The sequence below is a fragment of the Podarcis tiliguerta genome (genome assembly GCF_965153285.1).
Source record: "Podarcis tiliguerta genome assembly, chromosome: 9".
NCBI classification, from domain to species: domain Eukaryota; kingdom Metazoa; phylum Chordata; class Lepidosauria; order Squamata; family Lacertidae; genus Podarcis; species Podarcis tiliguerta.
In genome coordinates, this window is record NC_139542.1 from 48,906,855 (window position 1) to 48,924,702 (window position 17,848).

Here is a 17,848-nt window from a genome sequence, read left to right on the forward strand (position 1 = left end):
AAGGCCACAATCCCGACATCCCTGACTGCTGCTGATTTTTAAAAAAATATTCCACCCCCCAAAAAAAAATTATTACAAATAAAAACGAGTTACTTTAATTTAATACAATTTATTAAAATCAGGTTTCCTGTTCCTGTTGCAAACATATGTCAATCATATTTGGGAAAGATAGAATTTTTGTTCCTTATCACTTAGGATTGTTTCACAGGTACACAATTTCTTATCACCACTTGATGATCCCGCTAAAAAGTATTATATGGAAGTACTATTTGTGCTACTGTCCAGGGCATGGCTTGAAGCGAAGACAAATGATGTAATAACCTTATGGAAGCTAAGCAGATCTGGGTCTATTAAGTGCAATGCCCAGATGGCTGAAAGGCTGGATATAAACCTAATGAATAAATGTGTGGTGATGACTCATTCACACGTGGAGGTCATTCCTTGAAATTGCACTCAGTGTGTAACAAACTTTGGTGTGTGAATGAGCCTTTAGACTAGGCCATTTCTGTCACTTTATTGCAGAATGGAAATCACTCTGATAGCAGCTGCCTAAAATGGCATTGGCTACTGTTGCTCAGGCTCTGGGGACAGCACTTCCAAACTATTACTCACAGCATGATGACCATTTTAGCAGGTCACAGCAGATATTTTCCTGCTAGATTCTCACTTCCTACCCCTGCATCTTCTATACTAGTTTCCATCTTTAAAACTTTACTGTTTGCAAACTTTTGAAACTTCCCTCCCCCCAACTCCTTTCCTTTTTCTTTGCTGGGCAATAAATAGCAGCCCAACAAATGCATACAAATGGCTTTCCATTAGAATTTTAATGTACTCTTGGAATGAAAGAAAAGCTTAATATAAATCTTTTTTTAAAAAAAATTAAAAATAACCAGAACATAAATTCGGGGCTGGGACATTGCCACCTAGGCTGAGCTGGAGAGTTCACTGTCTGCTGTCCCCCTCGTAAATTAACTGAGGTCTCCTGCTGCTGTAAATGAATAGCGCATCTTGGAAAAGATCATATCTGTCAAGATTGCAGATTGGTTTTCTCTCAGAGTTTGCAAAAAGTCACAGCTTTACAATGCCTTCATTATGTCGATGAGAATGGCTTCCCAACTGGAAAGAAATGTGTGTTTTATTCCGTTAGGCCTAAGATTTACAGAAAAAGCAATTTTCCTTCACAGTCAAGATACAACTCCCACCCCCACGAAAAATGTCATTTCACGTCTTTCATTCAGTCACCTTTTTACTGACAAATGTATATTCTTTCAGCTTCATGTGTACTCAAGAATTGTGACATTTAATGGCCAAGTAAGGTTAATCACAGGTGAGTGCATATACCTGATGGATATTGCAGCCAAGGCTGTATTCTCTGCCTTAAGAGAAATTGAATGATCTGAGCATATGATCTGGTGTCTCTCACACTTCTGTAAATGTGGGTAGCTAATATTTCAATTCCATCTGGAGAGCTAGGAAATCCACCTCAAAATGTTACAATATGCTAGGACTGTGACCTAAAAGAAAAAAAGGAAGGTAAAGAGATATATATGTATATATTGTGCCCGCAAGTAGGGCTAGACGCTTCTCTCTTTCTGACTTTGCATGACTGCAGTGCACTTAAAGACAAGTGTAGAACTGTTTCTGGCTCAGCTTTTAATTTACTAGTTTCTGTCACAATCCTGGACATTATGTGCACTGACCTTGTACTTGGCTACATGAATGCAAATAGGCAGTTTTCTCAGGGCAAAGTGCCCTATTAGCATTCATTAATGCTAATGCTAATGTTACTTCTCGGTGCAGCATAAAACTCTTAATGCCAAGTTATTTGCTGAGGAGCAATATAAAAATTGCTGCTCCACAGCGAGCCTAAGCCACCTGCTGCTCCAAATCAGCAAGAAGATAATGAAGTGTGTGTCTGCTTGCTTTCGTTACGTAAGTGACTATTTCAAAATGAACAGCAGTTCTAAGGCTGTCTTAAGGGGTTTTTTTTCGAGGTCTGAGACAAATGTGTTAATGAGGTCCCTGCCACCCTTTGTGCAGGCCAGTTTTGTTTGAACTTGCCACAGAGTTTTCACACAAAATGGTTGGTTTCATTTTTCACATACTTCCCTTCTCTTTCTTTCATTAGAAAGCTCCAAAACAACTGCCATTTCAGAACAAACCTGTTGCTCTGTTTCACCGTATCTTTTTACTTTTTACGCAAGCATATTTGCATCCCAGAGAAATGTCCCTTCCCTTGTACGATCATATTGCTGCAAGCCAGCGTGGAACCTTATGGTGCAGGGCGGTAGGAAATCTCTTAAATAAATTAAATCAAAGCTAGGAAAGCTATAAGTCATCAGTTATTCTAACCCCTTGCTTCCCTTCTTAATGTGTGGACTAGGTTAGCATAGCAATATAGCAAAATAAAAGGTACAGGTTTCACTACTAATATAGATCTCTAGCTCAGTCTGCTCTAACAGGTTTACTTTCTGTGTGACTACACTCACCTGTAAAATCCAGAGGTGAGGGAGTAGGAATTCAATCTATGTCTCATTGGTGCTGGTAGATATTATATATCTCAGTCCTCCTCTAAGGAGCTCAGATTGTTCTACATGGGGGTGAGGACTCTTTTTCTGCCCAAAGGCCACATTCCTTCATGAGCAACCTTGAGGACCCAGGTGCAGGGCTTACCAGGGGCAAAGGGTGTGAAAGCAGCACTAAAGACATTGCACAACAACTTGGGATCAAAATGGCCACAACTTTATTGGTTATAGATGCCAGTAGGCTTTGGCATAGGCATTGGGTATGGATCCTGACCCAACTAACCCGTTTGCTGGTTGATTACTCCACCGGGGTCAATCCAGAGATAAAGGATTCCCCCCATGACGCAGGATCAAATAGGCCAAACCCACCAGGACACCATTGAGGGAGTTATATGGCCCATTAGCCCCCATCTAGGCCTTCAGACAAAACTCCTCCCCCCCCAGACCGTTTTACCCGGGTACCCTTGTTCCAGTTTAGACTAAGAATCCAACCCAATTCCTTTTTCTGCCATCTGAGTCAGCCTCTCCTCGCCGTCTTGCCACCAAACACTCACATCTACAAGCAATCACACAAGCCCCTATAGCTATCCTGTAATCAGGCCTCATTGCCCTGAAATGATAGATGCATGCCACCAGGCCTGAAAAGCTTTGCATCGCTGAAACAGATGCCAGGGTGCTGAATCACCTGGCCTCCCAATTGTTCCACTGTGCGGCACATTGCCCCGTTAACCTTCTTTCAGAGGTGACTGAAAGAAGTTGGAACTGTCGTTGCAACTTCAGATCCCACTCTCAGCAGAAGTCTGATGTTTCTACACGCACACAATAACACAAGCACAAATCTATCCCCCTGTCCAGGAAAGCAAGAGGCATATCACAGTTCGAGGAAACATGTCAGCCTGGCAAAAGCATTGAAGCAGAGCACAGAGCAGGACAATGGAGAGGTGCAGCCTGGAGAGAATCTAAAGAGAGAGTGCATTCACCCCTGGGTTTCAGAGTCTCCACTGCACTAATCACTGCACCTGTTCTCGCCTCAACACACATTAGGCCGTATGTCTGCACATTTAGCTAAAACTCACATCCAATCCATATTTTCATGTAAATCAACTCTATTGATAACTTGAGCAGCAAGCAGCTTCTAAATGCAGATAATCAAATGGTTAGTTTTAAGAAGGCTTAAATAGATGGTTGAATCTAGCTGAGATGAAAGAGGTGGCAAAAAGTCAATGCAAGGCCAAGCCCTCCAGGTTGCAACTCAGAGTGGCTGAGAAACAATGCCAGTGAGAGGTCTCCAAGATCTGGTCTAAATAGGATTAGATATTCTACATAGGTATAACCAATCAATGCACGATAATAGATGCTAAGGCTTGAACAGTTGCTAACAGTTCCCTAAAGGGAACATTTAAAATGTTCAAAATACAGAGAAGGGGGGGGGGGCATCTAAGAAATAACATAATGCTCAATTGGTGCAGAACACCACCATGCTGGCTCTTTTGTGGAACTAAAAGAGCACCAGAGCTTTTGAAAGGGCGCTTTTGTTCCCATATTTTATTCTGAAAGGATTTGCAGCGATTGCCAAAAGAAAGATACTTTAATGGCTGCTTACCTACAAGTCTGCTTTCTTCACAATGCAGCTGATAATGCAGGCCTCTCCCTGCAGACTTTCTGCAAGTGATGGTTCCTGGTACATTGCTAAAGTTATTTCCATTCACTTTAACAGCTTACTCAAAGAGGAGTGGGAGGGCAGCAGAAAAGTTTTTTTTTTATTAAAAAAAACTGCATACAAAGAAAGGTTTTCTATTGTATTCTAACTTTAGAATAGTTTTTCCCCATTCCAAATGTTAGGTTTTATAGAAGGTCTCTCATTTGAAGGGGAACTAGCTCAGTTTTAGGTACAGCATATGCCCACTTTGCAATTTCTTAATCTTCACTTTAATGTTAACATGCCATCAGCAGAACAGATGGTGACCATTCAACAATAATAGCGGTTCTCTGACAACTATATTAGAGGGATCAGGCCGCCATAAGGTGCACCTTGTAACAATAGTTTTTACCCTTTCCTTATTTTGCATTTGTAACTGTTTTATTTAGTTTATAATTGTATATTTTATTGCTGTAATCTGCCCTGGGACCTTATGGTCAGTGGGACTGTATGGTCAACTCCCATTGTTCTAGGTACATTTTGCGACAGGAAATTTCATTAGCGAGAGCAGTTTCTAAGCTCCGGGCGCCTGAGATTTCAGATTAAAACTGCAGAGTGGAAGGAAAGGAGGACCTTTTTCTGCCTCCCCACTTCCAGCCACTCTCTGAAGACTGGAGAAGAGACCCTCTTAAGAATATTAGGGGGGTGGGCAGGGGAAGGACTAGACCATGTGAAAAATTAACATAATATTTGGGCTACAGTTCATTCATTTTCAGCTTTGTATTCTTGTTATAAAAAAGCATGCCAAGACATTCTCTTGTTGCATCCATAACCTAGGTTTAAGGTGTCATTTAGCTCCTAGCTTTCATATCTCAGTTTCTAACACTGCACACTGCTTATGGTAAAGGGCAGATAATAAATTGATGGGCCAGATTCCTGCTGGCCCACAATTCCAGCATATCAAAATGGCAGTTCTCAGTCTGCAGCTGCTGCTCTTCTGCAGGATCCAAGAGGCAGGAAACTTTGAACAGTCGTGGCTTATCCCAAAGAATCATTTGAACTGTAGTTAGTTAGAGGTGCTGAAAGTTGTTAGGAGATCTCTATCCCAGTCTCAGAGTTAAAATTTCCAGAGTTCCCAGTGAGGAGGGGTTGATTGTTAAAGCCCTCTGGCAATGGTTGCTTTGTGAGGGGGAAAACGGTCTCCTAACAACTCTCAGCACCCTTAATAAACCACAGGATTCTTTGTGGGAAGCCATGATTGTTAAAAGTGCTATAGTATTCCCTTAAATGTATAGTACAGAAGAGGCCTGGGACTTAGTATGAGGTGATAAGTGTCCCTGCTCTGTGTGCTGCCTTCTCAGTAAAAACACCACACACAAACACATAAAAATAAAAAGATACATAGCTAAATTCTATGTCGTAAGTGGTTTTTTTACAGTTTGGCCCTGTAACAACACTATGTGAGGCATATTTAAAAAGCCACATACCATTATTGTGGGCTGCCCTCTGAGAGGAAGTGTCTCTATTCTAGCTAGCACAGCCAGTGTTTTCAAGATGGATTCACAACACATACACCGCTTCCCAAATTACAATTGCATCCCTTTTTCTTTTTCTTTATAACAAATATCGCAACACAATTGTTTCTCATTAAATTGCAACTGGGCTTTACCTCTTCAGGCTCAATTCACATATTAACCATATTCAAATACTGACATTCTCGTCTTAGGAATCAATTTGGTGGTTGTTTTCGGATATAATCATCTTAGGTCAAACCTGAAGCAGCAAAATGGCCTTAGATCATTCTAGCATTCTGCTCTCTGAGGAGAAATCTTTTGGCTCTGGCTAAAATATTGTTATTATTGCTATTGGTTTTTATTGACTTATTGGTTTGTTTGTTGCTTGTATAGGATATCTTGTTTTTTAATGTTTGATGTTTTGTTGTTTTATATGTTGTAAGCCGCCCAGAGTGGCTGGGGAAACCCAGCCAGATGGGCGGGATATAAATTTATTATTATTATTATTATTAGTTGTTGTTGTTGTTCTAAAATAGCCAAAATCTTGAGGAAAGGAAGGGCCTGCTCTTTGAATTGTGCCTTTTCTTCTTTGTATGACAGCTCCATTTAAGTGTATGAGTTCAGAATGACAAATTGCTATAAATTCTGGCATTTTGGTAGGGGGCTACACAGGGGGCAGGGATCTAGAGCCCAGGTTTCATCCTCCATCCTATTTAATTAACTGATTATATCATGGATATTAGCACTGTGTGTCTATAATAGTTTGGGGTGTGTGTAAATATTATGCTGGCTGACTCAAACATTATTATTCAATCAGGACTGGCAAGTGTTGATACCTTTTCCTGGCTAGGTCTCTAGCACCTTTCATGGCTGCATGACAATATCTCCCTTCATATCTTGTGCACTTGGAGGACAGTCATGTGTACAACAAGAAATGGGGTCTAGCCTGCTACTTGTTCTGCACATCTGCCCTTGATGTGGGTAACTTGTGAAGGCGACTATATGATGAATAAAGTAGCCACGTCTGCATCACCAAAAAAGGCAGGTGAAATATAGTGCTCATTTGCACAAATTTTTCATGTTGTGTATATGTGTGCATATATTAGGAATAATTGCTGTAATTTTAATAGAAATACACCTCACTATAGTGGAGTAGTCTATAATAAGGTAAAATCCAGTCTTCTTGAGTCCTTACAAGGGTACCTCTGATTGGGAGTGAGGATGAACCACAATGTTTTATGGCAAGTCTCCCTTGTTTTTTTCTGTTACACGATGGTTAAAAGTAGGGTGGTATGTAAATTCAACAAATAAAGTAATAATAATAATAAGCCATAAATAAAAGTACATGAATTGTGTGGGGACAACAGGGCAAAATTACAGTTGGAAAACAGTCCACCATCTGTTGTGAATGGTGGCATACTACAGGCTGGTACAGTACTAATATAAGAAAGGCTGTTGTAAGATGTGTTACCACTGGTCACTGTACATTATGGCTTTGGACATCTTTTAGAGCTGCTGCTGGTATATGCCGTAATCTTTTTTGCTTCAGAAATATATTTACAGTGGTACCTAGGGTTAAGAACTTAATTCATTCTGGAGGTCCGTTCTTAACCTGAAACTGTTCTTAACCTGAGGTACCACTTTAGTTAGTGGGGCCTCCTGCTGCTGCCGCACCACTGGAGGACAATTTCTGTTCTCATCCTGAAGCAAAGTTCTTAACCCGAGGTACTATTTCTGGGTTAACAGAGTCTGTAACCTGAAGCAGCTGTAACCCGAGGTATCACTGTAAATGTTTTTTAAACCAACACAACATATTTGTGTTGCACTATGAACATGCTAACATTATATATATATAAAACTAAGAATTATTATCACCATTGTGCATTAATGGCTCTGTTGATTCCTGTTTAACACCATCCGTCTCCAAGAAACAATGGTGTACAGCAGTTGTCTGATGTGAACTGTGATTCCAAGGCTATTGCCAAATATGAATAGAAAATGCTCTAAAACAGTGTGAACAGTACGTTGGAGATAACCATTTTATTTAGACTACTGGTTGTTATTTTAATTGCTTACAAAACACTAACAAGCGCCGATAAGATTCAGCCCCAGCTGTGATGCTTTGCAGCTGCACATCATGATGCGGCATTTTCCCACCATGACTCTGCAGCACCATGTCATGAAAGTAATTACAATACAATTTATTTATTTTATTGCAAGCACTAACATTATTCCCAGTACAATATTTAACAGTTTGAACAGTGCCTGCTTAAAAATAAAAAATAAAAAAAATGATCATGAGTCCAGAGCTCGAGCATCAAATAATCATGATAGTGTGTGTGGTGGTGGGGGGTTCTATTTTATTCAGGAAGGTTTTTGCGCTGCTGAGTTTGAGTCAGGTTTTATTGACTTCGGTTGGATTTATATTTATGCTGCTTTAGTGTTTTATGACTGCTGTTTTAATTTGTTTTATATGTGGGTTTTTTTTATTCTATTTGTAAGCCACTGTGAGAACCCTCTGGATTAGTCAGCAGGATATTAACTAGTAGAAATAAAAAAATGTAAATAATGTTATACTTGCAGTATGTTTAGCACAGCAGCCAAGCAGCTAGTGAATTTTTCTAAAAGCTGAGAATTAGCAATGTCTCCCACAAGTATATCATCTGCAATCAACTCTCTGTAGATCCATTCCAATTCAGGTCCATGCCTGGGCATGGGAATGAGCCAGTCTTGGTCACCCCGATGGACAGGGGGAGTGTGACCTTACCGCTGCTTCCTGATAGCTCATTGCCTTTTGATACCATTGACCATGGTGTCCTCCTGGATCTGCTCCAGAAAATGGGAATTGAGGGCAATCTGTTACAGTGGTTCCAGTCCTACCATCGGGACAAAGTCCTGAGAGGATCATTGGGAGAATGCTTTTCAGCCGCTTAGCAACTATGTTATGGGATGCCACAGGACAAGCTGGGGCTGTGGCTCAGCTACACACACACACACCACACCACACCACACCACACCACACCACACCACACCACACCACACCACCTTTTGGGTGGCACACTATTGCCTGCCTTACTTGAGTCTGGCAACAGCACCCATTACCACAAATGTAAAATACTGAAATTTTAGAATTTGTGGATGGAGATATTATGATGGAACAAAATGTGTTCATTTATAAATCTGAATAGAAACAACCCTGCAGTTTCTAGTCTGTAGTGATTTCATGCTTTTAAAAATTTCCAAAGACAGAACAAGTAATCAAATTCCATAGTTCAACATGAACCCCTTGATCCTTTCAATATAAAACAAGTGTAAAATATTGACGAGTATATGATGCTTTAAAGGAGAAGAAAGGAGAAAAATAGAGTAGAATGGAGTACGTGACAAGTCTTTCGGAGTGGTTTTTAAATCTATGAACAACCCACAATATTTCAGTACAGTTTAAACAATGGCTTAATTTGTGTTGTGCTCCTAGGCACCATCTTGCCCTGGTAGATTTAATATTTTCAAATAATATCTAAGTGCCAGCAGATCCCTAAAGACAGCTTCATATAGTAGCAAATGGATACTAGGTTATATCAGTGGTCTGTGGGCCTCAGTGCAATGAACACTCCAAACTGTTGGCTTCATAGTCATCCCCAAAGGACATTTAGATAGCAAGAGTTTTGCTATTGCAGCAACAGACGAGGAATTTGTCACCTGAAAACAAAAGCTGTAACAATGAATGCTTCTGTTATGTGCTACAGTTGTTAGCAATCAACAGCAAGAGGAGGAGCAGGAGACAGAAAAAAACTGGACAGGGAGCACATATGGGAAAACAAATCTTCGAAATCTTGTCTGAGCAGCTATAAACTGAAATATTGTTCAGTAGGAAGTGAGGCTTTAAACATTAAAATGTGCTGGCAGAAGGTTAGAAAGCAAGTATTCTGGCTGGCTATAGCAATTCAGTAACTAAGGAGTGAACAACCCCACATGAACAGTGGCTTCACTTGCTATATTGTTAACACAAAGGCTTAATTCTTTTACCCCTTAAAATATTTTGCTGAGTTCTTTTGCAGCAGATTTTGTCTTCTCTTGCTGGTAGGTAATGAGCTCACCTGCATCATCTCTGATGGCTTTGAGTATTTCATCTGATCTAGATGGTTTTGGTCCCTAGAGGATTCAAACAACTCCTAAAATGTTGTATTTTTTAACCTTCCCTAGAACCCTTGGCTTCAAAAGTAACTTTAAAAAGAGCATAGGTCTAGTCTTAGCACATGGGGTGGTAAGTCCTAAAAGACTTTTGTGAGGAACTTTAACAGAATATTGCACAATGTTCACTGTTTCAGTCAGCAAGTCGTTCACCACTAGTCCATTATATTCAGCATTCTGTGGTCACTGAACATGCTCAAGCCTTTTAAGGCAGTTTGCTTGCCCCTCCCCCCCCCCCCCAAATATGGAACACTGTGGTTCCCAGTTTGGGAGAATAGGAATTCCTATCTATGAATATTTCAACATCCTTACTGAACAGTAGGACTACCATTCCCTTTATCTTCCTTTTGTATTGAACATACCTAGAAAAGTCCTTTTTGTTGCTCACTGGCCTCATTTGCTACAGCATTTCACTCTCTTGAATGTCTGTGCCAGTGTGCACATTTTTGACATGAAATGCTACCTCCACATTTCTTTCTGTTGCATCTGTTATTTTGGAACAAGTTAGAGCCTTCAGTTCCTAAATTCTAATTATTGAAGTCATCTCACCAAGTCTGTTACACCTGTCAAGTTGAATGTATCTTCCAATACTAGAAGTTCATTATGTTTATTATCTGTACTCTGCACACTGGGATACATTTAAATCCTTAGATACTCTTTTCTACAGACTCACCTGTTACTTTAGTACTGTATAAGGTTTCCAGCTACCCCCATACGTCTCCCAGTTTCTTCTGTAGCAAATTCCTATTTTTAGTGCTTGCATTTGGATTTACCCTTATAGGTAATTTATCCTTACCCCTTTAAAGACCTTTTGATCAAGCTCCCCATTTTTTGCCAAATACATTTTCTCCAGCTCTCAGGAGGTAGCCTCCTATAAAGAAAGCTTACATCTTGGGTCCCAGAAACTGAACATCTCAGATCAATATTCATCTGCGTAGCCAGTAATTCACTTGAAGAAGTCTACTTCTCGGTAGTGGCGCCCGCCCTGTGGAACGCCCTCCCATCAGATGTCAAAGCGATAAACAACTACCTGACATTCAGAAGACATCTGAAGGCAGCCCTGTTCAGAGAAGTTTTTAATATGTGACATTTTAGTGTATTTTTCATCTTTGTTGGAAGCCACCCAGAGTGGCTGGGGAAACCCAGCCAGATGGTTGGGGTACAAATAATAAATTATTATTATTATTACCTTTTTTGTACTCCTCTCCTCTTTACGAGAAGAATTAATGTGTTCTTTAGGCAAGAAGGGTGGGATATAAATTTAAAATAGTCAAACATAAAATGTAGTTCTGCCTGGCAAGTAGGGCTGATGAGTGTTCAGTCTTGGGCAACCTGTCTCTCATACCCTGAATCCATGCACTGAGGAGACAATGTACTTTACGAGTTTAACAGGCCTGGTCAGCACACAGCCATCTCTCAGTAGGGGATCCCCAATCACCACCACCCTTCACCTTTTTTTCTACAGACAGTAGTTGAACTGCCTTAGTCTTTGAAGGGTTGAAAGGCTTCCTTCCTACCTAGCACAACCTGCTGCAGCTGTCCTCTATCAGGATCCTCAGTCACACTCATTAGAAAGATACTAAAAGGTTTTTCTTAGTTCCTATAGATCAGAATGCCTTTGACATCCTGTCTTCCATGCAGTTTTATCTTTCCCATTGCCATTCTCATCATCTTACCTGACAGTCTCTCCCTGCTTTTCCTTGCTGAGCTGCCCTCTTGTCCTCTCCAAGAACTCATCTTCTCTAATGAGGCAAGGTGTGGAAACACAGTCCTTACTTCCTCTTTCAACAGAGCAATCAGCTCACACTTGCTGCAGGTGTAGTCTTGCAACTCCACTGGGTCTGTGCTGTCCACTTTCTTGGTTCTTGTTTACATCTTAAGACTCTGCCTGCTGATGAACTGACTTTTGCTTCTTCCTTAACTTCTTTGTTTAAACTTTGCTTGGATGTCTGCAATATTTTTGCCTGCAGGGTCTCAATAACTCAAACCTCTGATCAGGTCACAGCAATCTTGTGTCTTCATCAGAGACTCCTGGGAGAGTATGCAGACAAGCAGCTACTTCATCAGAACAATAACTTACCACAGAGAGTTGTTGAGTGACTCTAAGAAAGCTATTCTTGATGCCCATTTGATTCACCATACACCCTGTAGTAACCCCTAAACTCCAAAGGCTTAAAATATGGTGCATATATTGTGTATCTATTTATTATCCCTCTTCTGAAATGCTCAGAACTTGTCATATTCCTTCAGACAATTTTGTCTACTAGATCAAGGGCTGATGACCTTTTTGCAATGGTGTAGCATAGGTTACCAGTGCCTGGGGCTGTGCAAGTGGTGGGTGGGAGGGAGTGAAACATACGGAGTACGCATGCACGTTTCAATTGCCTAACAGTGTCCACATCACCCAGAAGATTGCAGCCGCAGACATAAGAAAAGAGTCATTCCATTGTCTGGAGAGGTCACTTCCTGGTTCACATGAAGAAGCCATTTTCCACAGAACCCAGAAACAGAAGCACACAGCTGTATTGAGGCAGCACTGGATGTTGAAATTCTGCACTCCTAATTTTGTGCCTGGGGCAACCATTCCTGTGGCCCTCACCACGCTACACCACTGCCTTTTTGGACCCAAGGGCACATTTGCAAACAGGAGGAACTGTTGTGGACTCCACCTACACCAGAATCAATTGTTAGTCACTATGGAATGCTTCTGTCAAGCCTAATTTCAGCAGAAGGGCCCTTTTGGCACCAGGGCAGGCCACTTAGGGATACATGTGTGTCTCTGGGCGCAGGAGTGGTGAACTCAAAACTAGGCCATATTAATATTGCATCACATCTCATGCTTTCTCCCCTGGCAGTTACCTGTGGAAAAGAATAGCCTTTGAATAAAGTTGCTAAAAGAGGTTACTGCTTAGTACTTTTAAAGTCTAAAATACATTTTTAATTTACTACCCTTTGAACACTAGGTGTATTTTCTTCTGTATTTATTTATTAAATTTATACCTGACCCTTCCTCCCAAAAGAGCCCAGGGGAGAATTAGTATCCATATTCTGCATTACATGCAGAGAGCATTTGTTTAAAGTCGTCTTTGTAACTCACTGTAGCTGCTTGGCGAATGTTCCTTGTGCAAAATCCCCTCCTCCCCCCGGCTCCATTCATTTATCAAGTATAGATGTATGTTTTTCTCGCATAAAGGAAAGGCTATTTTATAACTATTATGCAGATGCTTTTTAAGGCTAGCCCATTAATCTTAATTTACGGATTTAAACAGCTGTTTAATTTATTTAAAAATGTTCCACTTTGGCTGCAATCCTAAATTTGCTTCTCATGAGTTAATCCCACAGAAATCAATATGAGCGCAGTCATTATGGCCACAACCCAAGATGGCTAAGCCCATTGAGCACAATGGGCTTAGACATATTTATCTCTGTGTTGGATTGTGGCCTTTGCCTTTAACTACTTAATTATAACGGTGCAAGTCTCGGGAGAGGGGGTAATGAACTCTTTTGTAGCCCCTTCTTTGCCAGAGGGAAGTATAAACACACATTATTCACTGATTTATTTCAATACCTAAACTAGAAATAAGGAGTAAAGAGCTTTCTACTGGTTGGCCCTAGTACAGATGGAGATGTGAACGTATCAGACCTACAACTGCAGTTATTATTAGTATTGTTATGTGACAGTGACATCTGGTCCTTGGTGTGGATGTGTACAAAGGTCTAATTGTGTCCAAAATAATCGACATTAAAACTACGGGCTCGTCCACATTTCCTTTTCTGCTGTGTTTCTAGGCAGTTTAAAGCTCAGTGTCTGAGTGCTTCCACCCTCCTGGTACTTTCCCTGCGAAGGCCTGCTCTTTAACCACTGAATTGGAGCAAACGGAAATCCCCAGAAAACCCAAATCGCTGTTTGTTCCGATTCAGGGTTAAAGAGCAGGTTTTCCTAGAGAAAGCGGCAGGGCAAAAAACCCACAACCCACTAGGGCACACACTGAGCTTGAAAGTGCAGAGCTATGGTTAGAAAATGCAGGGCAAAAGATAAGTGGAGGTGAGCCCTAAGCTTCTGGGCAGTGGGCAAAAAGGCTGTGTGAAATAGCTATAGATGGACACTATAAATCATCACTGTGTAGTAGAGCCAGAAGTTACAGCTATAGAGAATGAAGTTGGCAATATAACTGAGAGAGAAAAAGCTGCTCAGACCTGCTGATGCTCTTAACAGCAGCTACGTATATAGAAATCAGCAGGCTTCAGATCACACTGTGTTGCAGGGGTGAATTGAAAAGTAGACAATTTTAGCAGACGTGTGGTAACCTCTGCCCCCATTGTCTGGAATTCCTGTGAATTTCAATAGCTACTCTTTTCTATGTAATTCATCTTAACAATAATTAAAGTGGGATTGTGGTGCAATTTATTTCTGAGTTTCTTCATATATATATTTTTTATAAACCAAAATTGTCCTCAGCATGCTTCTCCTTTCTCTTCTTCAGTACCATAGCTTTTGAAGATTCAAACTTCATTCTGTATGTTAACAGTGCTCCTTCTAGTCCAAGCCTCCTTTCCAGAGACTAGGCTGCAATCAACACACATCCAGTGTCACATTTGTGAATGTTTTATTTGCAGCTGTGTAGCTGAGCCCTAGGAAGATCAGTCCCGCTTTGCTGAACACCGCTGCTGGCTCCTATTCAGATAAAGGCATCAAAGCTTCCAAGCTTCTTCTTCTTCGCCGCCTGTCTGTCTCCTACACTGCGGCGATCAGAAGTTTGCCCCCTAAATTAAAACAGACAACCCATACAGGTAGACATGTTTTTGCAATGCTTACTACTCAGATCTCAACATGTGCAGCCGAGATGCCTGTAGTCCTGGATGGAACAGCCAGAGAATGAAGAAAAAGAAGGTGTCAGCCCGACATGTATACAAGAATACATCTTAGATGAAGCTCATTTCTCTGGAGACAGCAACAGTAACTCAGAGAGGGTTGCAGGAACACTCCTGCTGTTCCTTTCAGAAGTCGGAAAGGAAAATAACATCTCCAAAACGATCTCACCTTAAGTAACTGAATTATGTTATATGTCAGTGGATCTGAGGATATGATACAGTGCAAAGAACCTAGTGTTCGTACAAGAGGATGAGGCTCTTGCGCCAGCACTGGAACTCAAGTTCTGGTACGTGCATGAGATGTGATGTAGTTTTGCAACTCTCGGCTGATTTCCTACTCCCCCTCTTTTTTTTCTTCTGTACCCATCCCCTCTTTTAATTATATCACCAACGATAGAACAAGGACTTGAGAAAGAATAACTAAGACAGCAAAGGAAGTTATTTGGAGGTAAAGTAAAGGTAAAGGTACCCCTGACTAGTTGCGGACAACTCTGGGGTTGCGGCGCTCATCTCGCTCTATGGACCGCAGGAGCCGGTGTTTGTCCGCAGACAGCTTCTGGGTCATGTGGCCAGCATGACTAAGCCGCTTCTGGCGAACCAGAGCAGCGCACGGAAACGCCGTTTACCTTCCCGCCGGAGCGGTACCTGTTTATCTACTTGCACTTTGACGTGCTTTCGAACTGCTAGGTGGGCAGGAGCAGGGACCAAGCAACGGGAGCTCACCCCGTCGCAGGGATGCGAACCACCGACCTTCTGATCAGCAAGTCCTAGGCTCTGTGGTTTAACCCACAGTGCCACCCGTGTCCCTTTATTTGGAGGTATAGATCAATTACCTTATAAAATTAAAGTTGATACATGGTGCAGCTTTGTCGCAGATATTTTATAGAGAGAAGAAACTGGCAGAACTACCACTGGCTGCTTAGGCTGGGTTCTAAATGTGTTGGGAGCTGCCCCGTTTCAAAGCATTGGATGGGGACATGATATGTATTAGACAACCATCACAAACGCTATTAAATATGCCATTTGTCCTTGCTCTATCGTAAGGGATAAATGGGAATGCAAATGGGAGGGGGAATGTGTTATCAGTAGGGCATTAATATATGCATCGTCCTTATGGCTGCAGCAGCAAAATGCCAAATGCATGCAATTATTTTTTATGTTATATTTTATAATATTAACTGGTTTTATTTATGTCCACTTCTTGGCCTTTTCACGGCAAATACCCAAGAGTAAATTCTTCCAAGTCATGGTTCTATAACAAGATGGGTTCTAAACAAGTTTGGCATTACTAGAAATGTACCTCCCATGCCCCTTGTTCATTATAAATATACTAGCAAATGTAGAATACATTCACTCACCAAAGAAAAGATCTGGGAAACACTGGGTTTCTGACAGCCTAGTACAGAGTCTCTATCACCTTTGCAACTGAAGTAAAAGACCTGCAGCTACAGGAACTTAGTGGGCAACACAGAAAGCTCCCATGAGTAAAAGGCTGCTTTATGGCAGGGTAGATTGCTCTGCACTCCTTGAGTACCGGACAAAACTCCACACATACAAATGTTCCTTTATTGCAAAGGCATATTTCTAGAACCTATCAAAAACTAAAGCTTAAAAGAAGCACCTCAGATTATCAGCCAGATGTGATTTAGGAGCCCAGAAGAACAAAGCCATAAACTGTTATTGGATTTATAATAGAAAACTCTCTGTCTTTGCCATACTTGCATTCTGGCATTGGCACATGGCCAATACAGTAAAAGCAGCATAAATATAATAATCTCAAAATGGAATGGCTTAAATACAGCTACCCTGTTCTAAATTTTAAAAAAGGAATATGCTTTGGTTAAGCCCAAAGTCTTCCTGTGGAGCTCTCTGTGGACATTTCATAGCTCTTCCAAGGAACCTGTATCAAACGTTATATGCAGGGGAACATTTCATTATTAAGTTTCTTTTTATTCCCTGGGGCCACTTGGCTAATGCAGTGTGAAAGGCACTGTGCAAAGCTCTCTGCAACGGGGACATTCCAGGGCAGCAGTGTTCAAACAGCATTCTGGAGGAATCCTCAAGTTCATTCAGAGATTGAATGAAAAGATCGGTAATGGGAGAAAAGCTTCCCTGAAGCTTGCTAATCACTACTGATTTTATGCTGCATTGTGCAGCTGTACGTTGATATGTAGACTCCTCTAATATGGCCAATAACCTGTGTGAACACCCTAGAAATATGCCCCAAGTCCTCCAAAATGAACAAACGGATCCATAGTAGAGGCTTGGCAGTTCTGCAGCCATATGAAAAGTGTTCCCTCCAGACAGAAATGCTAAAAACCAGTGCCCATCACATTACCCAAAAGAAGCCTGGATAGCACTATGAACCATTCCTACCTCTCATTCAGTGGAAGGAATAGCAGCACTGCCTTCAGGGATTCTTGAGATTCTCTTGTGTGCATGCACTATTCAAGTTCTTGTTATGAACAAAAAAAATAAAAATAACAATATTATTAATGGGTACTTCTAAATCCAGCAATATTCCAGCTAGAACATAGTACAACGGAGGTAAAAGCCAACCTCTATCCCTGATAAAACTTCTCCATGAAAAACAAGCATAGGTTTCCCTGTTTATTGACTAGCTAAAATATGCTGCAAAATAACATTCCAAGGCATTAAGTGGTGGTTTAACCATGACTGCATTTCTTTCCTTTGGTGGTGGTGGTTTTTTTGAAACCTTGGACTACTGTACACATTGACTAAACAACAAGACTGTTAAAAAAAAATCACCGCGATTAGAAGACTGTAGTACCAGCATCCAAATGAGTCAATTCTGTTGCTTTTCATAATCTCCTCTTCAGGCATTTGGTACTGCTTAGGATAGTGGGTTTAAAAATAATAATAATTTTGAACATGCATAACTGAATGACTTTCTTTAGGCCTGTAAGAGGCCTGCATTTCTACCTCCTTGTGTATGCTGCTGAATATCAACCAGCAGTGACAAAGTAGTCTATCTCTTATTTTCCTGCATGTCTCTCCTTTGAGCGTCCCAATTCTACTGAGTACTTTGGGCCCTTTGTGTTACTTATTGGTCACGACAGCCAGCAACACTCCTCTCAGATTTAGTG

General features: G+C 41.1%; 1 long non-coding RNA gene across 6 annotated transcripts in view; it reads right to left on the bottom strand.

Moving 5' to 3' along the window:
• LOC310685423 overlaps positions 1 to 6,033 on the bottom strand; it is a 66,954-nt gene extending 60,921 nt beyond the window's left edge. For 4 of the 6 annotated variants that reach the window (XR_014515232.1, XR_014515233.1, XR_014515236.1 and 1 more), the window contains exons 1-2: positions 2,490 to 3,583; positions 1,342 to 1,514 (exon numbers count right to left, since the gene is read on the bottom strand). This is a non-coding gene — a long non-coding RNA (uncharacterized lncRNA). Of the gene's footprint in view, positions 1 to 1,341; positions 1,515 to 2,489; positions 3,584 to 4,128; positions 5,646 to 5,877 lie in introns of those variants that run through there. The other 2 variants (XR_014515234.1, XR_014515235.1) reach the window with 2 other exon arrangements.
• Positions 6,034 to 17,848: the final 11,815 nt, after the last annotated feature.